Source organism: Rhincodon typus, chromosome 6 (genome assembly GCF_021869965.1).
Source record: "Rhincodon typus isolate 14 chromosome 6, sRhiTyp1.1, whole genome shotgun sequence".
Taxonomy (NCBI): Eukaryota; Metazoa; Chordata; class Chondrichthyes; order Orectolobiformes; family Rhincodontidae; genus Rhincodon; species Rhincodon typus.
The window spans coordinates 53,572,017-53,596,029 of NC_063337.1; positions in this window are offsets into that span (position 1 = coordinate 53,572,017).

Sequence of the window (24,013 nt, forward strand, 5' to 3'; positions counted from 1 at the left end):
GGCCCGAAACGTCAAAAGCCTCTCTGCTCCTATGATGCTGCTTGGCCTGCTGTGTTCATCCAGCCCTGCACCTTGTTGTCTCTTCCATCCTTTAACTCCATCCACACTTCTCGCTGCTTTGGAAAGGCAGCCAACATCAACAAAGACACCTCCACCCCAGTTATAATCTCTTGCAACCTCTTCCATCAAGCAGAAGATACAAAAGCTTAAACACACATGCCAACAGGTTCAAGATCTGCTTCTTTCCTGCTGTTATTCGACTTCTGATTGGACGTCTCAAATTTCAAATCTAATGCTGAGTTAGCTTTTTGTGCAATTTCTTTGCAGCCTTAACTTTCTATTCCTCGCTCTGTTTGATTACCTTATGATGTTTGTGTGTTATTTACTGCCTGTACTCCACACAAAAAAAGGCTTTTCACTACCTCGTGACATGAGACAATAATAAATCAAATAAAATAAAATAAAATAAAATGAAAAAAGTGGAATAAACCCTAATCTTTGATTGTGAAAAACTATCCTGAATAGTGTTCCCAAACATCCTTTGCTTTTAATATGGCTCATCCAGTTCAGATTCTGGTCCATAGAAACCTCAGGATATTACAGTGGGGGATTCAGTGATGAAAGTGCCATTGAAAGCTGATGGTCAGATTATTCCTTACTGAGATAGGCCTTGCCTGGCACTTGTATGCACAAATGATATTTGTCACCTGTCATTCTTAAGCCTGGGTTTGCCCAGGTTTAACTGCATTTGGACATGAATGGTTTCAGCAACTGCGGATTCACAAATGGTGAACATTACAGCCTTGGCACACACATGGGCAAAAGAGCTGAAGACAGAGGTGAAGTAAGAGTGACAATAATTAATTTCATCAACAAACATCTCACTTCTGAGCTAAGAGTGAAGAGAAGCAGCTGCAGCTGATTGGGCTGACAACACTGCCCAGAGGAACTCCTACAGCGATACCTGGGAGCTCAGATGATTGGCTTTCAATAGCCACAACTGTCTTTCTTGGTGCTAAATGTAACTAACTAGCTGAGTCCTACCAATTTTCATTAATGCCAATCTTACTAAGCCTCCTTGATGTGATACTAAGTCAAATATGTCATTGAAGTTAATGGCTGTCACTCTTAAATCACCTCTGTATTCAGTTCTTTTGTCCATGCTTGAACCAAGGCTATAATGAGGTCAGGAGCTGAATGGCCCTGGCAGTACCCAAACTGGGCATCACCGAGCAGGTTATTGCTGAGCATTGTTGATAACACTTTCCATCACTTCACTGATGATCAAGGGTAGACTGATAGGCGTAATTGACTGGGTTGGATTCATCTTGCTCTATGTGAACATGACAGATCCGAGCAATTTTCCACATTGTTGGCTTAAATGATAGTGTTGTAGCTTGACCTTACAGCCATTTCAATAAACACTAACTAGTAATGTAAGTGGTAGTCAATTGCTGTATGATCCTCCTCATGCCTGATCCTGGTATAAGGATGAAGTCCTTCAATCTATATTCAGTTCAAGAAGCTATTTTGGTATTTCAGCTTCTAAATCATCTTGACCTCAGCATCTAAAGTATCTGAGGAAAATTACTTCTTGGGAGTTAAAATCACAATTCAGGACTGCACACACTAATCCTAGGCTACTTTTTCATGATGCACACTGGGAATTGTAGTGATTGTTGTGAGGTCAGCCAGGTGAACCTGATACAATATTGTGGCTGTTAATCTGGTCCAATCAGGACTGACAGATAAGAACAGGAGTGTCAGACATCCTGTTCACTCTGAGAGCTGGCTCAGTGTCATGGATGCTCCACATGTAAACAAACAGTGACTTAGTGAAAGCATACCAACCTCTATTGAGTTATTTCAGTGGTGATGAGAGAAAAGCATATTCCTGAAGAAATTTGCTTGCAGCAGTCAACTTTGAGTTAGGGTAAGCATTTCTAGCATCATGCCATTATTTGGGAAGCCTGATTTGTTTGATCCTGCCATTAAAGACTAGATTCAGGTGAGTGGAAAGAATGTGTTATTTTGGCTGGGCAAATTACATTGTCGCAGATGAAAAGCAATGAATAATTCTCCTTACAGATTGTAGACCTGCAGTTTTTTTGGTTGTTAAGAATCTAACTTTCTCTGAGGCACCAGATACTAAAACCTTTCTAGAGTCGATGGCTTCAGTTAAGGAATATTATGAACTCAAGCCTCCACTAATTCAGCGTTTTACTCTGCAATTTGGGAATCAGTGGAATCTGTTTGGATGTGCATGGAGTTCATTTATCAAATAAGGTGACTGTGTTAGAAAAACTGCACTCACCTTTTGCAATACACATTCTCTTGGAAGTACTGGTCACAGATAATGGACCATTGTTTACCAGCAGGAAATTTGAGTATTTCCTACAGTTGAAAGGTATTCATTATAAAATGACAGCTCCAAACCATCCATCATCCAATGGTCTGATAGAAAAAGCAGTCCAAACTTTGAAAGCAGGCTTAAAGAAACAGACTACTACTACAAATAGATACCAAACCGTCCCCTATTTGATTATAGAACCACCCCTCATGCAATTACAGGGATAATTCCAGCTGAATTGTGAATATGGAGAAGACTCTGCACCAGATTACACCAGATCTTCCTGAACCGTGGTTGGGCTGGGGTGGTTAGAGAGGGTGAAATGGCATCAGGAATGCCAATGCTGGATGCAAAAGTCTCTAAGCAAGAGAGACAGTTGTCTTCAGGGGACAAAGCTTGGTGTGAGGACTACGGCAATGGCCCTGAATGGGTAAAAGGCATAGTCAATGTGAGGTCAGGTCCAGTGATGTATAAAGTTGCAGTAGGTGCAATAGTACTGACAAGCATGTGGACCATATGAAAGCTGCAAACTCGCAAATGGTGCAGGAACAAAACCTGCCCAGCTCTTCAACAGTCTTTCTGACTGTTCTGGAACCTGTGGGTTTTCCCCTTGTGTCAAGCATTGAAGACCCCTCAAAATCTGAGATGGACACAGCAGATGTCGCCTCCTTGATGCCTTTGCTGCCTGAAGAAGGGTATGAATTTCTTCCAAAAAGGTGCAAAAGGCAATGACCTCTGACTCAGAGGTGGACAGATGCAGTGATTTGGAATGAGGTCATCCAGGTGGACCTCACAGAATGAGTTCCCTGATTGGGGCTGTTTAATCTCGTCCAGTCAAGGAACCGTTGACAAATGAGGAGTGTCAGACATCCTATTCGTTCTGAGAGCTGGGTCTGAGGAAGCTTGATCTGTGTCAAGGACTCTTCACATGTAAATGAACAGTGACTTGGCAACAGGATACTGGCCTCTGGAGTTATCTCAGGAATGCTGCTTAGAAACTTAGAAAATAGAAGCAGGAGTAGGACATTCAGCCTTTGATCCTGCTCCACCATTCATTATGATCATAGCTGATCATCCAGCTCAATAATCTGTTCCCACATCCATTGATCCTTTTGGCCTTGAGTGCTATATCCAATTCCTTCTTGAAATCATACAAAGCTTTGGCCTTGACAGCTTTTTGTGGTAGTAAATTCCACAGGCCTACCACTCTAGGTGAAGAAATTATTTCTGATCTCAGCCCTAAATTATTTTCCCAGTGTCCTGTGACCCCTGATTCTGGACTCCCCTTCATAAAGAACATAAACAAAAACAGAAATTGCTGGACAATCTCAGCAGGTCTGGCAGCATCCGTGGAAAGATGCAACAGTTCTTTTTTTTTTCTAGTGTTGGTGGTTTTGCTTTTTGGATAAAATGTTAAACTAAGAAGCATCTGCTTGTTCAGGTGATTTTGCTCTTTTTTTGAGGAAGGAATTAAAACTCCTATTTTCTAGTTAATAATCCATCCCTTGGCTAATACAACCAAAATGTATTATCTGGACATTAATCTAACTTATCATATGTAGGTCTTTGTTCACGCATTGGTTAATGCTTTACTAACAACATGTCAACAGTAATTCATTGGCTGTATATGAATGATACAGAGGAGCTGAAAAGTGGTCGATAAATTCAAATTCTTCCTCCATAATTTTATTTAGTTCAATTAACATTCATGCTTCTTAAATTGATTTCTTATAGCGTGCTCCCATTGTTTCTTAAACTTTTAAGAAATTGCACATTTATTTAAGGCAGCATTTTCCCCTCAGTGTTAACACTTTACTCCATTTTTATCTACACCTTTAAAAATTTATTTGGTGAAACGATTCTCTCATAGGTGAGAGGTGACATGATAGGCATTCTTCTTTTCTCACATTGCCATGATTGAATAATGCAAGTTGTCTAGCGTCAGCTTCTATCTATACAGCCTCTTTTAAGTCCCAGCATCAGTCTCAAAACAACATAGCTACATTATCCTCAACTAATTAACAATTATGCTGTAATATCTCTCAACTAAAACCTTGTTTGAGAAGCTAAATGTTTCATTTAAGGCTTTCGGAGAGGAGAGCTCTGAACCCATATCATTCTAAATGAGAGCAACAGAAATTGCTGGAGAAACTCAGCAGGTCTGGCAGCATCTGTGGAGACAAAGCAAAGTTAATGTTTCTGGTATAGAGACCCTCCTTCAGAATATTCAGGTGCTGCCAAAACTGTTGTTTTCCCAGCAATTTCCATTGCTGCTTCTGATTTCCAGTATCTGCAGTTCTTTGTTTTGTTTTTTCATTCTAATTGAGATTTGAATCCAAATGGTAGAGAGACGTGATCTGAGGTGTGATCCAGACTGTTCAAGTACAAATGTCTCTTGGGCAAATGTTTTCATCCAGGCTTTGATATGCCTTTCTATGGGTTTATAACACGCATTCAGTTATGCAATTGATTTATGTCTGTCTTCATTTGAGATGACATTGACCCGTACTTTTGCTTGTTTTCCACATGTTGTGATTGTGAACTGCAGCCATAATGAATTTTTGATGAATTGTGCAGTACAAGTGCAGGGTCCTTTTGACTGTGTCAATTGTGCGATCAACAAGCTCATCCATCACATTCTGCTTTCATTGTTTGTCTTCATATTTTAGTTATTTTTCCTGTTTGCTCTTTAAGTTCTTAACCTTTTACAAGTGCTCTCTCTATGGTACAGGGACCCTGATGAAATAGTCATTTATTGATAAAGTCATAAATTTGACAACTCTTACTAATTTCTATCATTTATTTAAATCTCTGGAAAATGACTGTTTTGCTGTATGAAATAGTGCTGTGAATTAAATATTAAAATTATCTTTCATTTTCTCCAGCCCTGTTCCCAAGGTTTTTCTAATGTCCCCTCATAACTAGCCACAGGTACTGTTGCTTGAGAACAGTTTGCGTAACTTTTCTTCCAGTTTGTCCTTGATGCTCTGTAGAGATATGTCAACGAGCTCAATAGAAGTGCTGAGATAGGAAACTTAATGCTAAAGGGAATCACTGTATGAATCTATATCCAAACATTCTCCATACAGCCCTCTAGATCCGCAAGTACAATACTGCTGCACAATTTTGTTTTTAATACTTGTTAACCTTTTTGCTGAATTTTTAATTACACTAAATGCTAACTATAGCACTTCAACCTGGTCTTTCAGTTACCTCCATTAATGTTGACTATTCTAATGTGGCATAAAGTTTGATTTTTTGGAATAAAGTACTGTCCTGTGCATTTTTACCATAGGGGTTTGCTGTGCAGATTAGCTGGCACATTTCCCAATTTTACAACTAACCGCTTCACAAACACTTCTTTGTGCTGCTCATTCTCACTGTCCTGGGGACGTGAAATGCACCTTACTTTAAGCTATTTCTTCCAGTGACAAACTTTCTTCACTTTGTGTTCTGTTTGTAAAACATGTTATAAACAAAAACAATAGAAATGATTTAAAATATTATAGAACGCATTGTATATTGTTATGGACCAGACTAGACCCCCTCAAAGTATATTGAGAAGGCAGCCTGGATCCTAACGTTTTTTCTTAATTCAAAAGTAAATGTGAGGTACTACATTCTAGGTGCAATTTGATTGGTCAAACTATTTGACATTAAGCAAAACACAATTTGTTCAAACACTATAGTTAAAATATGACAAAAGAAAGAGGAATGTGGAATAACAACGCTATTGGAAAACTTAACAGAATAAATGATGATTTTAATACAAAACAGTTACTGTTTCAATATAGTAACATCCCACACATACCCTTAGCAAAAAAGCAAATTCAGAAAAGCAGATTGTCTCACGTCTAATCCTATCAGCAAGAGATGCATGCAACAGCTCCCCAGAGAGTGTCAGCCAGGAGAGATTCACTCCCTTCCAAACCTGCTGAGACATTTTTAGCAGTTGTTGCTAGCTAAACAAAAGATCCTGGATGTTGTGAGAGCTTGACTACATCCACTTGGGCTGTTTGTAATGTTCCAACTTAAAAAAAAAAAAAAAAAAACCTTACAAATTATTTATCATCTTGTAGACTGCTTGGCACCTGCCCCCAATCTCTCTAAAAGAAACCAGGTCAAAACACATCTCTTAATGACACAACTTTGTCACAATATACTGTGGAAGGATGTAAGACGTAACCCATTCAACATCAGCCTTCCTGCTCCTATGATGCTGCTTGGCCTGCTGTGTTCATCCAGCTCTGCACCTTGTTGTCTCAGATTCTCCAGCATCTGTAGTTCCTACTATCTCTGATTTCAAAGCCCAAAACAGTTTCTGCATTTTTCTTTCCTCAATTGTTTATTTTGCTATGTCAATGAATCTCCTGGCACCCCTCAATTCAGCTGCAGTAAGTTAGCAGGAAAGCACTCTGAAGTTTTGCTGCAGCATTGCATCCCTGGTCTGTGACCAGAAGACTGCTCTAGGCCTATTTCTGGTGTCACAGAAGATGATTGGTTCATTAATGACAATTAGTGATTTCACTGGCCACTCATGGCTTGCAGGTGGGAAGTTATTTCTGCCCCAATCCAAACTCTAGGAGAATGGCCTAGAAATGGGATAGTGCCAGGAAATTGGCACACCAACTGGCAGCTTAAATTTTCATGCCTGCCTGTCTCCTTGCTCGTCCCCATATTGCAGCAAAGATTGTCTCCTTTGCTTTATTTAGCACAAAGATACACACAAAACAGGATAACCCGGCCAATTACCACCCCAACAGTCTACTCTTAATCGTCAGTAAAGTGATGGAAGGTATCATCAACAGTGCTATCAGTCAGCAATAACCTGCTCAGTTTGGGTTCCACCAGGACCACTCAGCTGCTGAGCCTTAGTTCAAACATGGACAAAAGAGCTGAATTTCAGAGGTGAGGTGAGAGTGACAGTCCTTGACATCAAGGCCACATTTGACTGAGTGTGGCTTCATGGAGCTCCAGGAAAAACTGGAATCAATGGGTATCTGGGGTAAACTCTCCAGTAGTTGGATCATACCTGGCACATAGGAAGATGTTTGCAGTTGTTGAAGGGCAGTCATGTCAACTTCAGGACAACTCTGCTGGAGTTCCTCAGGTTTGTGACCGAGGCCCAAACATTTTCATCAATGACCTACCCTCCCTAATAAGGTCAGAAGTGGGGATGTTTGCTGATGATTGCACAATGTTCAGCACCATTCATGACTCCTCCGATACTGAAGCTATCCATATTCAAAGGCAACAAGATGTAGGCCATATCTAGGCTTGGGTTTACAAGTAGCAAGTAACATACATGCCACACAAATGCCAGGCAATGCCATCTCCAACACAAGACAATCTAACTACCATCCCTTGACATTCAGTGGTGTTTCCATTACTTTATCCCCTATTATCAACATCCTGTAGGTTACCATTGACCAGAAACTGAACTGGACCAGCTATATAAATACAGTGGCTACAAGAGCAGGCTGGAGGCTAAGAATACTGCAGTGAATAACTCATCTCCTGACTCCTCATAGCCTGATGCTCAGTAGCAGCATTCTGTACTATCTTTCAGATACCCTATGGAAATTCACCAAAGATCTGCAGCACCTTCCAGACCCACAACCACTACCACTTATATGGACAAGGGCAGCAGATATGTGGGAACAACGCAGTCTAAAAGTTCCTCTCTAAACCACTCACCCATCTAGACTTGGATATATATTACCGTTTCTTCAGTGTGACTGGGTCAAACTTCTGGAACTCCCTCCCCAATGGCATTGTGGCTCTAGCTCTGGCAGTGGGCCAAAATGGCAGCTCATCACCACTTTCTTAAAGGAAACTAGGGATGATCAATATGTGCTAACACAGCCAGTGACACCCACGCCTCAAGAGTGATGACTTTTATTAAATGTGTGGTTCATGTACAATTAACATTAAAGCCTTAACAACTGTGGTGAAATTTATCTCCCGGTTTCGAAGAGTTGGATAAACTGAAGCCATTATCCCTCTCCCATTATTGTCTGAACCTAAACTAGACTGTTGATAACTTGAACATCTTGATTTAATCCTGAGATATGCTTTCTGATTATATCGTCAGAATATACGTATCTTTAAGAGGGATTTGTTCTGAACTGCTTCTATTGAAGATGGGTGCAGTAAACCTGGTGCCAAGGTGTCTGCTCCATGGAAAGCAGAGTATATAACTTTGTTTCTAAAAAAAAAATAGACAAAAGAAGCATCAGTGGATGAAGTTAAATTCATACAGGGCCCAGGGTTTTAGTTTTGTTTTCAGTTGTTGGAGTTTTGGAATTGAAGCTGCTACATACAGCTCTCTCTCTTAGCTACTGTAAAAAGCCTGAGTGCTCTCTCTGCTGCTGGATTCATTCCGTTGGTGTTCCTTCTCCTGGACTGGAGGAGATAATAAGTGAAGGAAATCTGTTTTGCCAAATTTGCCTTTGTCAAGTGTGTATATGTGTGTGATGCTGCTGCATTGGAACAATTGAATACCAGTTAAACAATATTATTTAAGTATTTCAGTACAGTTAAAGTTAAACCAATTACTTTTTTTTAGTATTTTATGGTGTAATAACAAAATGTGGTTTGATCAATCAAATCACATCTGGAACGCAGCATCGTACACTTGCCTTTAAATATACACTATATAACACTGTTCACTTATTTTAAAGCAAAGTACATTTGCCAATAAATGAATCAAAATGAGATATAAGTTAGATCTGGGCTATCTCCTGGATATGTTTTGAGGGGCTTTGGTCTGGCCCATAGAAACTCCCTAGCAGAAAGGCCACCTACTTTCATCCCCATTGAAAACTGTCAGATCTTTTGCATGCTTCAACCCATTTGCAACTTCAGATTCAACAATTCTAATCCTCTTTTGGCAGAGACCCCATCCTTTGTCAACCATATCCCACATTCCCACAGCAGTACACAGTAGCTTGTCCAAATCTCCAGCCAATTCCTATCCCACACCAAACCCTTGACACCTATTGCTACTGCCCTTTGAGGTCCCCACTCACTCCTCATCCACTTAAACCTCAAATGTAGCTTCTCATGTTTATTTAAAGTCTTTCATGGTCTTGCTTTTTCCCATTTTTGTAATATTCTCCAGACCTACAATCGCCAGTGCTCTTAGGTCCTTGCATTCATAACTATTGTGTGATCTTTGCTCCCTACAAAAGTCAACCATTAGATACTGTCATTCGCTGTCTTGACCTCACATGGTGGAATCCCCTCTCTCTAAATTTATTTACTTTTTGTCCACCTTTAAAGCCCTCATTAAAACTGATCACTTCAACCAAACCTTTGGTCACCTAGTTCGTAGAATCCCTACAGTGTGGAAACAGGCCCTTTGGCCCAACAAGTCCACACTGACCCTCAGAGCATCCCACCAAGACCCATCCCCTCTATAACCCACCTAATCTACACATCCCTGAGCACTACAGGCAATTTAGCTTGGCCAATCCACCTAGCCTGCACATCTTTGGACTGTGGGAGGAAACCGGAGCACCCGGAGGAAACCCACGTAGACACAGGGAGAATCTGCAAACTCTACACAGACAGTCGCCCAAGGGTGGAATCGAACCCAGGTTCCTGGTGCTGTGAGGCAGCAGTGCTAACCACTGAGTCACCTTGCCGCCCCAATGTTATCTTGTTTTTTGGATTCAGTGCTAATATTTTTTTCTGCTTTCACAACCATTAAGCATCTTGAAAGGTTTTAATCTACATCATGGATATCATATAAATCCAAATCAGTATTTAAATAAATTCAGATATCCTAATTTTACTGCAACTGAAGATTAAGCGACAACAAAAACCTCAGGTAGCTGTAACATTGTACCCTGCATTCTGTTCTGTCACCCCGATGGACTAGTATAGTATGATGGTAAAGCATGTAAGACAACAGTAATAAATCAAATCGGGTAAATGGATGTCAGGAGGATTTTGTATCCAGAATTATTGAGCAGCAGCAGATGCAATTCAGGGGTAAACTGTACCATTAACAATTTCAAAATCCCAAGCTATTATTTGTTCACAATTAAATGAGCCCATATAAAGGTTTCTACAGATCAATCAACTAGTGAATAATAGTTTGTTAGCAACTGTTTCTTATCAACTAAATCAACAGATGATGCGTACATCAAGTCTTAATTATTTTTATTCCACTTTTGACAATAGGCTACGTATTACCTCTATTGCTTACCATATATATTTCATACTTTGTGTGTGTGGGCATTGTTTTATATTTACACTGCATTTAAAACTGCCATTCTTTCACATGAATACACAACTGCCTGGGCTCTCCTGACATCTTATTCTGATTTGCTTCCTGTCCAAATAACCTGATACAAATATGTTATAATACAAGAAAATACTATCTGCCAGATCATTTTAGAAGTGTAAATACTGAACTTTGTATTACTTAGATATTCAGTACTAGTTAAAAATCTTGCTATAAGTTATCAACGGACATATCTCAGCCTTACTATATTTAGAACAAATTTGCCTAAAGACATTTATTTGGAAGCATAAACTTTTTAATGAATGGGCAACTGATTATAAAATTTGAAGGCTCATGGTCATGAGAACCATTTTTTATCAGTGTTAACTATAATCCAAATAATGCTGAATTCAAATAGTCCATCTATTTTCATTTAAAAACCACTGGGAAATCAGCACTTTATTTTCTTCTGCCAATGCCTGTAATAATTGGATTGAAGAAAAAAGAAAAATTGCTATGTTTATTTAAGATGATTAATTTACAGTGCCTTGAATGTTCAGTATATCATAAATTTTAATAACGTTCTGAATTTTTTTGATTTTAAAAAGGTTGATAAAAGAGAATCATTTTAAAGCTCAAATTTAGTAACTTTGAACTTGTGGAGAATTCAGTCATTTGGAAATATGGAAAAAATGCAATACTTAAATTTGAATTCACTGACGTACTCCATGTAGATGACTGAACGAGGATCCATCAGCATCTGATCAGTACATTCAAACAGAAGTCTTTATAGTTTGTTGAATACTGACATTAACAAGTTAAATTGAAGCACAGACCAGATAATTAATAGTATTGAAATAACTTAATAAAATAACTGAAATGGGAAATAATATTGCAAGCAAATAACTAAAGACAATACTTCAATCTGTTGTTTGTCTTTATGAATAAGCACAGAATTACATGAAATTTGAAAATTAATTGAGCTGAGCCAGTTCAAAAACTCTGCAAATTCAGTTTCCTGACATTGTATGTGGCTCAATTTTAAAATTAACTGATAATCATGTATGAGATGTTGTAATATATTTTTTCTACATTATTTTACTGTGCCTTTTCCCAAATCCCCACAGATTTGAACATGATCAGTAGCCCTTTATGTTGAAATGGTCAAAAGTGTGTTTAGAAGTTTTGTCATATGGCTTTCCACGATTTATTTTCTATTACTTTTTCACAGAAATCACAGTTTGTTCAAACAGGAGTTGTATTTTCTAAATACATGATGGCTACACACTTATTTATACACAGTAAATCCCCAAGTTGATTCTTGATAATCAATTCCATTATTTTGCGCACAAAAGTGTAGTTTGTGTCTTTTGATTCCTTGTCAGTTTTATCACCTTTGCAGTACGGGAATCATATGTCTCATTGTCAGGAAATCAGGATACCTTTTTAAGGGACATGCTCAAGACATCATCAGCATATTCTAACTTGTGACCATAAATTCATTAAGATCTTATTCCATTTTACGTTGGGCCATACAAAGCATGAGACTCTACTGCAAGCATGCTTCTCTGTTGTCACACAATAGCTAGGATTAAACCCAGACACTAAGTGTCTGAGGAACATAATATTTGTACAAAATAATTAATTGTAACAAATGACAATTGGATTCTTCAATGCTATGATTTCAATGCCCAGTTTCCTATGCTATTGGAGATAAACTAGACATTGTCACATCAAGTAAGACACTTTGTGATGGCAAACTCTCATTTGTCTGTTTCTGTTTTACTTATACTTCACTGGTGTCCAGTTGCTTGCTCTGAATGGTTTCAAGTATTTTACAAATCCTTTTCCTCATGACTCTCAGTACGCAGAATACATGTCATCTATCCCTATTGATTTATTTGCTTTGAGCCTGCTTAGGTTGTTAAAGCTTTTGTCTCATTCTGATGCATTAGGCCGCTGAAGCAATTGGTGACTCTGGCACTTCTTACAAAAAAATTGTGATATGGCGTGATAGCTGAAGATTGACAATATCATGATGTTATTCCTAATGTTACTGGAGTGAATGCAAGAATGAGACATATGCCAGGTAGTACTGAAGAATTCAAAGAGCTGGTAAAAGCAGATGTTGAATATATTTGCACATGACAATCACAGGTACTTGCATGTCTGGGCTCGACCTAAGCATTTCAAATGTACTGCAGCATGCTTTCCTATTTCATAATGAAAGACGTCTCAGTCAGGTGACTAAGATTACTATATCATAAGACCTGTGACATCGAAATGATATCATGAGCATAGCCCTCAAGTATATATTATGTATCTGCTGCAAGACATAACACAACAAGAAAAACTTATAATTCTCAGCACAACAAGGGAAGGTAGTCATGTACATATTTCCTTCAGATGACTTTTCAAGTTCATGATCTCAGCATCCAGGATTCTTGACTCTTAATCTCTGTCTTTATTCATGGACAAAGAATAAAGTTAAAGGAGATATGCATGAAAATTAGAGGTAGCAGTACCAAAAATAAGAATGATAAAGCTATATGGTAGCCATGAAGCAACCAATTTTGGGTAAAGTCTTACCAATCTACCTTCCTAACCTGTGGTGGCTGATATGTGACTCCAGATTCTCAAAAAAAAACTAACCCTTTTCTATAAATGGAAACAACTTTGAAGAAAATTTACCCAATTGTTTCAAACCACAAATAATAACTTTCGGAAAAAAAAAAACAGACTGACCATCCAGCCATGAAATCTGTACTGGATTCAACATAAGAAAAGGCCAATAAATCCTGTAAAGTTCTCATTGATGTTATTTATGACTTTGCCAAAATTAGTTAAGCTGTCCTGCAGACTGGTCTAGAAACAGCCTGAAATAAATCATTTTCAGCAGCTAATACCCCCTACCAATGTCCCATCCAACTGTTAGGATAGATCCACTAACGTAGTGACACAGAGGACAGTAGGGTGTGGCCCTGAGTTTTTGGCTTTAACTCAGGATCCCTTGAAGTGTCATGACGTCAAGTCAGCAAGGACAAGGAGACCTCTTATTCTAGACAGTCCTTCCTCAGCTGATGAATCAGTTTGAACATCTCCTAGGAGAAACACTGGATAGCAAAGGCACTGAATATGTGGAACTGTTTGTACATTTAAATAAATAAAGACGGAACAAAGGGTTGAATATTTTTTTTAAGTCCAAGTTGTGTTGTTTTGTTTTGCATGGAGAGCTTGTCTCCCTGCATTCTCTTGGTGTATCTTACTAAACCTGCCTTATTAATTACCAAGCACAGCTCTATGATGTCACATGTCTAATATCTGCTCCATCATTATTTTCCACGTGGCATTCCTGGACCAAGTCACTATCCAGCAATTCACCAGTATCCCTTGCACCCATACAATTAAAAGCCTATTGTACCTCCAGGCACCACTTCTATTGAGGTCTCAGCGACACTTGCACATAGTGATGACAGCTAGGCTCCTTGTAGTAGGACAGTATGTCCCACTACAACGTTTCCCTTTCCAGACCTGCCCACTCTCCTTAACTGGTTAGTGAACATGGAGCTGGCCTATTAGTTGACAATCTTCTGTAAAATCCAGCTGCTGGGTGCTCCCTCAAGTCCCAATCTGTTTACCTCTGATTTAGTCTAGCTTCTAATTTTTCCACAAAGTGTCTGACCTCCTACCTAGCTCTGATCACCCTACAATGGTCATTGAAATGCTGCTTCTACTCTCCTCTTCAAGACTTGGACTTGTGATCTCAACCTCATTCCTCCGACTACTGATAACCCAGTCCCTTCTGCCTCATACTTTTCCTAAGATCACAGTCAATGATTCTCCTAAATTGGACCTTAGGATCCACCAAGCTTCCCATCAGGACCCTGGGGCTGACACTAACAGTTCCTTAGCTCCAGTAGAGTACCGGTACATGGCTTGCTCCCTTGCCTCAGATTGGCACCACTGACCCATCCCTAGCAGCCAAAGACTGACTGACTTTTTTCTGGTGCATCTCCACAGTATGCAGTCACAGTGAATCAGGTAAAATTAAAATCAGAAGCACTAACTCTGTTACACTCTCCACAGATGCAGTCTGATCTAATGAGTTTTGCAAGCATCTTCTGTTTTTAACTCAACAAGGTCAGCTAATTTGTTGGCTCAAAATCAAAGCTGATAGTCATGATCTGGACAACTGATCTACCCACTTAATAGAAAATTACAACCTATCTTCCACTCCTTTTTATCACATTGGGAAACCCTAATGAGAATTTAACAATTTATAAAATAAATTAGAATTTATAGCTTGGTTCCAGTATAATATAAGCTAAAATGTAACGTTCCTTTAAAGAGAAAGATCTGAATGTAATATTTCTGTGCTATCACTTTTCGGTCAGTTTTGGTTGGATTCAATCTCCAGATTATACTAAGCTAGTCCATTATATCCTCAGGTCTCCCGAGTAATTTACTCTTTTAAAATCTCTTGTTATTATTGGCTTTGTGTATTTGATCTTATCATCCCATAATTGATTGATCTTGTAGATAAAGAGTAAAAATTAAATATTGTATTATATTTAATGTTCGGCATTTACAAACAGAATATTTCCTTTAAAGAGAGCACGTGCATAAATCATCCAAATCCTTCTGATGCCTAACAATCCCTTTATCATACAGTTGAAAAGCTTTCTGATGTCAAGTTTGTGTTTTATAATTCTGCTTTACTTAAGCACAAATCATTTTATTTACCTCAATGGATGTCTGCGAAAGAGCAGATTTGAATTGACCGATGAACTATTACAGAAAGTTAGCCATAGTAATAGAATGTGAAACTGTAATATTAAAATTAAACTAAATTAATTTTTAAACAAACACCTGACACAGACAATAAATTCAGTCAGGGAATCTACAACTTTGCCATAGCCGTTTAATTCAATCCTAGGATGCAATGTCCCCACTCACTATCAGGAAACCTAATGATAATCACATCACATTCCCGGAAGCCCCTATGGGATTGCATACTTATTTGGAAGTTCTCTGCCTGCTGTCATGATTCCTGTGTTTTTCGGAGAGAAGAGCCTGTCCTAAAGAACTGCTGGGGCTCTTCAATTCTGGCAATTGCGTTGGAGTTTGGGGGTGCCCCCTTCAACTGATGTTCACTCAGCATTCCACATTTGGTAATTCCTATGAAGCCTCAATGAACAGTATTACCTTAGTAAACAGCATTACACAAGCCTAAACAAAACATATATTGGGCAACACACTACTCGAGTACAAGTGTGTAGAGCTGGATGAACACAGCAGGCCAAGCAGCATCAGAGGAGCAGGAAAGCTGATGTTTTGGGTCTAGACCCTTCTTCAGAAACTAGTACAAGTGCATTGTTTATGCTAATAACAAGCTTTTGTTCTTAGAGGGAATGAAAACAAACCCTTTAAATGGATATGGGCAAGGGGACAATGGTTATCCTTGCATCATGTGTAGCTGCCCAAGAACATTGTCTGAGAGGGTTTTGACTGAGAGGTGATTGACACAGCAGAAGTGGCCACTCCCCAACATAATGCCTATCAGTAAGGATAGGTGGGGAATCACCATCTTCATGAGGGAAGACCAGGAGTTCTTCTACATCCGCTTGAGCGAAGAACAAAAATAGCCACCACCTAAGACAGCAAGACATCTGGAACATGGGTGTGCACTGCCTTTACTCGAATTTGCAGAATGGATTCAGGAAAAGCAAAACATTCTCAATTGTCACAGATTGTTTATTTCCCTTCTTTGCCTAATTAACCAATGCACCAGATCTAAACTGCTGCTTCTTAAAAACTGTCAGGAAAATGCAACAAATCATCAACTGCCAAATTAGACAATTGTGATCACAACCCCCTCAAAATTAATGGAGTATTGTCCACTGCTGGGACAGTACCATGCTCCAGTGTGGTAGCACCGATGGAGGTCCCAGAAGAGAGAAGATGAACATTAAAGGTTTCATCCAGTGTCACTTTCTTCCAGCAGTGTCCTGTTTTGGTTCCACCAAAACCACATCAGTCCCAAGTTCATTGTAGCCCTGGTCCAAGCATGAAGAGTTGATCTGAATTTCAGTCACCAAGAGAGTGACTTCACATGACAGCAATCTTTAACAAAGAGTGAGCATCAGAAGGTCTTATAAAATTTGAGACAGATTTTAGACTCTGATCCTTTGTCCTTTGAAGTTCAATGGCAAAACACTTTCGTTTTTGCCTCCTTAACATTCTGAAAACTTTTGAACTTTAAAAATTTTCCTTCAGCTGTGCATTTGGTCCATCATTCCTTCATGTTGCATGTCCTTTTAAAATTCGTTGAAGGGAACTCTTCAAATGGAACCTACATTACAGTCCAGCAATGAAAGGTTGGCTGTGAAAATACTGATTGGACAAGAGAGAGAGCATTATACATTCATCACAAATTAATGACATTGCTGTTCTTCTGACTGAATGCATGGGTTTTGAAATTCTGCTCCACTTTTTTAGCATGGAATTGCTGTCATTGGCAGAGGGGTGGAGTGGAGTGTAACAAAGATACAATTTCTGTTTTATTTCCAGTTCTTCTTGGCCCCAATAAGAAATCATTCCACTTCAACTTATGTCACAAATCTGTGCCCAAACATCATCAGAGAATCATGGTGGTCTTTATTTACAGTAAGGTATTTGCCTGCATATATCAGTTGACCAAGAAGGCTCCATTCAAATTAGATACCTACGAAAAAGAACAATTTTTGTTGAGAAGCGTCAGGAGAAGAAGAAATGAAGAGGCAATACATGTTTGTTGTATTGCACTGATACTGAGCCCACACTGGACAGGACCACTTCAGTGAAATGACAAAATGCTATCGAAAATATTACTGGCTCCATAAAGAAAGTGCCTCAGGAGTATAATCAACACGATTATTCAAATGATCATGCTCCTGAAATTGAAATCGCACCACTCTAGTAGCAAAGCAGGATCTCCAGAGTTTCCAATGCACAATTTTTTTTTTTTTTTTAAATGTTTTCTCCTTTTTTCTCAAGTGTAATCTGTGATGGATTGCTTAAGCATTCATCCGTCCTTGCCACTCTCTACACTGTAAAATACATTCACCCTATACTGGATTCCTGAACAAACAACTTACAACATTCCAAATTACAAATTGAGTGATAATATTTAAAGGCACATTCCATATAATTTCATTCCAAGGTTAAAGAAGAGTCCAATGAAGTCTGAAGTAAAATTAATTGAATTGTGATGCCCGAGTGCTTTTTAAGCCATTGTGATAAAACAACAAAGTAAAATATTTAATTGGAAATGTGATCAGTGTATAGAAATAAAAATTGTTGTTAAGCACTAAATTTCATTCATAGAAGGGGAATAAAAATCGCATAAATAAACACTTGATCCTCTCTCCAATCTTCCTGCCTCTATCTCCTTAAAAGTGACCTCTTTGAGCTGGCTTTTTGTCACCCGTCCAATTATCATTTTATGTCAGTTGGTGTCAAAGTTTGTCTGACTATGCTTCTGAAATTGCATGGGGATGTTTTGCCAAGTTAAGAGTGCTATATAATAATGCAACCTATTGTTAATGTTGTTTGTTGTTGTTGTTGTAATTCACATTTGATCCAAAACTACACTATAAACAAAATCTGATGGACTGGAGCAGGCAACTGGATTTGGAAAACTAACGGCAGCATCATGAGGGTTAGAGCAGGATTTGTTGAATCAAGCGAGACGCCTGGTGAGGCCTATCACAAATGAAGAGCATCTTGCTCTATTTTTTTTCTGCATTTGCAAAATGGCATGGTGTTTTTCTTGACAGGCTGCAAATTAGTTGGGGAGGGGTGTGGAGGGCATTATTGATTAATAAATGTTTTATTTATGGTCCAACTCACCCATTAATATTTGACTTCCTGACTTAAAACACACACCAAACAAACAATTAATTGTGAATCCAGCAAACTGAAGTCAGAGTATGTACCTGGTGGCTTAAATTCACCACTGGCTATGTGGAGCCTCCATGTTGTTCAGCACAAAACATAATTTCGGGGCACACTCATGGCTGCCAGTGACCTGATTCCCTTATCCATAGACATTGGAACCCAACAGGTGTCAATCCGTCATGGCAGCTATCTGATACATTTGTAGTCAGGTTTGGAACCACAGACTTGAGCTGCAGGGCATTCTGACAACCAGTGCTGAAAGGCTGCAGCAGTGACATTTCATGTGCCAGGATAGGCATTCTGCTGTTGGTTCTGACTTCAGTTTCAAGAATTCTCACCACTTAACCTTAATTGGTAGGACCAGACCGTATCTCGGAGCTGCTCACTTGCTTCCTTCACATTTGCTCACTTAGCACATAACTGCATGCGTGCAGCTTCTACGCCTTTATAACCCATTAAACAAGGCAAGGTGTCAGTTAGTAAGTACTTCAGCCAGAGTCAAAGGCTATCAGACTACTGTATTGACAAGCTCTTTTGCACAGACAAAGAGACAGGCTCCATGTTAAGCTTTTCAGAGGGCGTTGTCAGGCAAAGAAGGAGGAATCTTAAAGGATCGTCCATCAAGACATCAGTTTAATACCTACAGTATGTATGAGCTGCCTATACAGCTAAAACACTGCATATGAATGCAAACAATTGGCCATGTCAGAATCAAGGTGGGGATTAAACCTCTATCCAGTCAAGGAGGGATGCTGTTGGTCAGGGGTGTCCCAGTATCATCAATCAGGGGCACAATCTACACATAGTCTAATAGCTTGACCATAATCAGTCAGCAGAGAATCTGTCTGACTGCATTGCAAGGACTGGGCAATCTTTTATCCCATAGGGCCACCAGCAGTAGTTGGGGAATTGCATATAATCAGTTGGGAGCTGCAAAGACAGTGGTCAGGATCTGATCAGTCATGTCTAGGAACTGTTTGAAGTCGGTCAAAAGTCTGGAATGAATACAATCCCAACTGTCTGTCCATTTAAGGCGATGATGGTAAAAAAATAGACAATGTCAAACATTTGATGAAATATGAAAATTATTCATCCTAGTATGGCATAAAAATAAAACAGGAATGTGGTCAGATCATGGTTAACATGCTACGGCCAGTCCATGTGGTTTTCTTGCATTTTTGGAAGGTTTTCGATAAGTTTCCACATTAGAGATTAGCTTGGCAATAATGCTTTGCACTATTAAAACAGGCAACAAGGCAATGGGCTGGATGCTGAGGAACTGGGAGAAGGGGAGCAGTCATCCAAGGAACAATGATGATCAGTTGAATTGGAGGAAGCTCTACTTGTGGATGTCAGAGTCCATTTGCATTGGGCATTACAAGCCAGATAGGACTTGTCTAACATCTTGTTCTGGTAGATGCAAGCTGGGTGCAGAGATCCATCTTCGACAGTTACGGTCAACATGACAACATTTACTTCACATTGTGGGTGCAAACTTAACCTCTCTTCATTTGCATTGTGGTCCCTTTGCTGGTGCCAATAAAGCTCATGATTGGACTTATCAGACTGCTTGTCAATATGTAATGTTGCCCTTCTGGACAATGACAAGATGCAGGTGACCACCGATTATTGAGGAACAGTAACAGGGATGCAGAGAAGGTCTTCAGATGGAAAAATAAAAATAGAAGTTGCTGGAAAAGCTCAGCACATCTGGCAGCACCTGTGCAGAGAAATCAGAGTTAATGTTTCAGGTCGAGTGACCCTTCCTCAGAACTTTGATTCCTCTTCACAGATGCTGCAAGACCTGCTGGGCTTTTCCAGCAACTTCTGTTTTTTTTTTCTGATTTACAGCATCTGCAGTTCTTTTGGTTTTCATTCAGATGGGATGTATCTAAAGATAAGAAAATGTATGGCCTGATGTTTAAATGAAATCAAGGGCGAGGAAATGGTGTTACATGTGCGAGGGTGCATCAGCCAGGCTGGTTATTTGCCATGACAGTGCTGGTTTGTGGCTGCTGCACCATTATTGTTGCTGGTGAGGGGCATCACCGGATTGCCAACAATTGTCCCAGTGCATAGTGTACTGTCGAAGTGGTGGAGATGCAAGGGAGGCTGGTGTTTTGGCAGGTATCTAGTGAGTGGTGACTTGTTCTGGAAAAGGCTTGTGATAAGATGGAGTTAAAATTCAACATGAGGGGTGTTATGGATGCGGGGTGGGTAGTTAATCAGGTGATTTTGGTAAAAATCTCTTCAAAAGACTGGACAGAACCTGCATATAGCCTAAAATACTAAAATTAATTCCTTCATGAAACTTAATCAACAGCTGAATATAGAACTATGAAACTAAGAAATTGAAGGTGTTTTAAGTGATTATATGTTGAATGAGTCAAAAACTCCAAAGCTTTGTTCAAAGTTTCTGTTTTGTAAAATGACACTGCTTTGGTCTGTTGGTGGAACTCCAGCAAATGCAGGTTCATGAACATCCTGTTATTGCTGGAAGAAGGGGGAGAAGATCAAGGCAGGCCTTAAAATTGGCCACATCCTAATCCATCACCTTTTATCTCCATGTGTTTCTGTGCAATTGTGTTGTTGTTGAACTTGTTAGTTGTTGAATTATAATTAAATATAAATTCCCTTTTATCGTTCTGTTTCTCATCATATTAGAATTAGGGAAAGGTATGTTAAAGTCTAGATTTCATTTACAATCAGGACTCTCCTCATCTTCAAGAAGCTTGGGTTATTTCATCATGGAAGCAGAAGACTGATGTTTGATTATAAAAGTTACTGTGCCTATGATTAGATGGATTTCTTTTTTAGTTCCTGATTTAGGTAATGGCTCAAAGTTTTGGGTTGTTAAAAGTGATGCTGATCTTCCAGACCCAGTCAGGTGCAGAGAGGTTTACTTACCTATGTGAGTAGAGCAGTGAGGAATAGGTCACATCATCTACCAAAAAGTAAGAGCAGGAGTAAGCTGTTCAGCCCTTTTGAGCTTGTTCATCATTTGATAAGGTCATGGCTGTTTTAGGCTGAAACTTCATTTTCCTGCCTTCCCCATCATACAGCTCTTGTTGGTTAAAACTCCATGTAACTGAGCTTTGAATATATTCAATGACTTGGTGTGGAAGTGTATTCCATGGGCAAATGATTCTTTGAGAAAAAGAAAACACCAATTTCTTTCCTACCTATCTTGATATCATCAGCAGATTTAACTGCCACACATTCAATCATTTGTCATTGATACAGTTTGTAACTAGTTGAAGTGCCAGCATAATGGCTATGGCACTCCATTAGGAATAGATTGCCAACCCAAAAATAACCCATACTCTGCTTTTATGTACCCAAAGGATAAAAGTATGTTTTATAATTCTCATGCAAAATTAAAATACTGTTGATATTGGAATCCTGAACAAAAAAACCAACAGTAAACAATGGAAATACTCAGCATGTCTGGCAGCATTAGAGAGAAACACAGTTCTGAATCATATCCTGATACTTGTTCCAATTTTTTTAAGTGCTAATATAACATCCTCACCATTGCGATAATTCATCCGACAGCCTGTCAATCAACTTGTTAAGAACTGACAGATGAGTGAGGTTTAATATCTCACCTGCCACAGTCCTCGATACTGGCAACTCGAGTCAACAGAAATGGCCAACCAATCAGAGGCCAGCAGCTATTGGGTCCTAATGTCTGCCAGTCAAGGCAGATCTTCAGGCAATCCAGTGTTGCTCACAGGGTCAGTGACATGGGAGGGACGTGGAAGGTCAGAGGCAAGGGCAAGGGTGTCTGGCTTTCAGTGGCCATACCCTTGCCCATTGTCACAGCCTCTAACTGATCCCGGGTTTGGGCAATTGGACCCCACCCATCGTCAACTTGGCAGGCAGGTCACCACCATGGCATCCCAGGTCAGGAAACAAATCACCTTTCCACCCATCAAGGAGGTGGTGAGTTGAGGCCATAAAGTGACCACTAATTAACAATTTAAGGTCCCTAATTGCTGGCAAGTCAAGGAAGTCACCCATAGACCTTCTCACCAAGCACTTAATTGTGATAATGGTGAAAGTTTAACTTCAGGGACTAGTCACTTGCTCTTGCTGTGACCTGCAGAGAGGGGAAAATCCAATCTCTGCTCTCTTCTCAGATGCTGTAGGATATGCTGAGTGTTTTCATCATTTTGTTTTACTTGTAATATTCTTAATTTGCTTTTGTGAATTATTCTTCACATGCTATAATTAGTATTACTTAAACGTAAATAAAAATCATAACTTTACAAATATGGAGTCAGCTTCAAAATATCAAAATGTCTGTAGGACTACTGGAAAACAATACAGCGCACAATCTTCAATGGTGTAAAAATACGGGCTCAAGGAAACATCTCAGTTATTTAACAAAGGTATAACAAACAGTAGCCACTCTACTTATTTTATGTATGCCTGACTGGAAGGCTGTGATAATCATTAAACAAAGAGCAAATAGTATGATCACTAAACCTTTCTCTGTGGGTTCCTTACTGCTGTTTTACTCCTTTCTATCATGTTATTTGTCTATCAGATTATAAAACAGAGTCGGTGACAAAATTAACATTAAAGAGCACAATTCAAAACATTAGAAATATGTGCTTGCTGTTGCAAATCTCAGGCCTTCAGCTTAAAAAAAATCTGAGAATCATAAATCAGAGCGAAAGAAATTTTAGCAAATAATACAAGAAAATCGAAGGGCAGATTTCATAATCATACCTCATTGATTCAGCTTCAGTAGACTTTGCAGTCACAGGGGTCTTGCTCACTGTGAAATTAAGCAATTCAATCCATTAACATCTATACACAATTCTCTCATATAGTATATGCCATGAATAAAGTACATAGATTGCAAAAATGATTTAGCTTGATCATGTGGTAACATCTGGGCAATGTCATTAGTTACACTATTCAGATACAAACTGCGTGTCGTTTTGATCGTTGTCATTATGGATTATTTGTCAAACAGACCATTACATTCCAAGGTGTTTTCTTTTATATTTGGCAATGGAGTTTTTAACATTTCTATGAATTGAGGATCTTTTCAAAATTACAGAAATATACGTTGTGTAAAAAGAGATTATTTTTTCATGAAAATTTCAGATGCTGGTGTTAAATTGGACACAGGCACAATAGACTAGATTTAATGAAGATGATGAGGTCTTATTACATCTAGTAAGGAGCCCTACATTGTATCTTTTAGTGAAGGCCTGTCATTGTCCAATTAATTTCCCAAGAGGCATGCAATTTAATGAATCCTCCCTAGGATCAAATCCCACCCACTGAGAGCTGCTGTCCAAATGAGAGCCACAGCACTACTGCATGGCAATGCCAACAGGAAGGTGTCCTCAATAGGACGTTGAGGCCTGGAACCATGGCTGCATCCCAAGTCACGTGTGAGTAATAGGGGAGGGGTGTTGTAGGGTGGGCTTTCCGGGGAGCGGGCAGTAGTGTCTGCAGCAAGGGCCGGAATG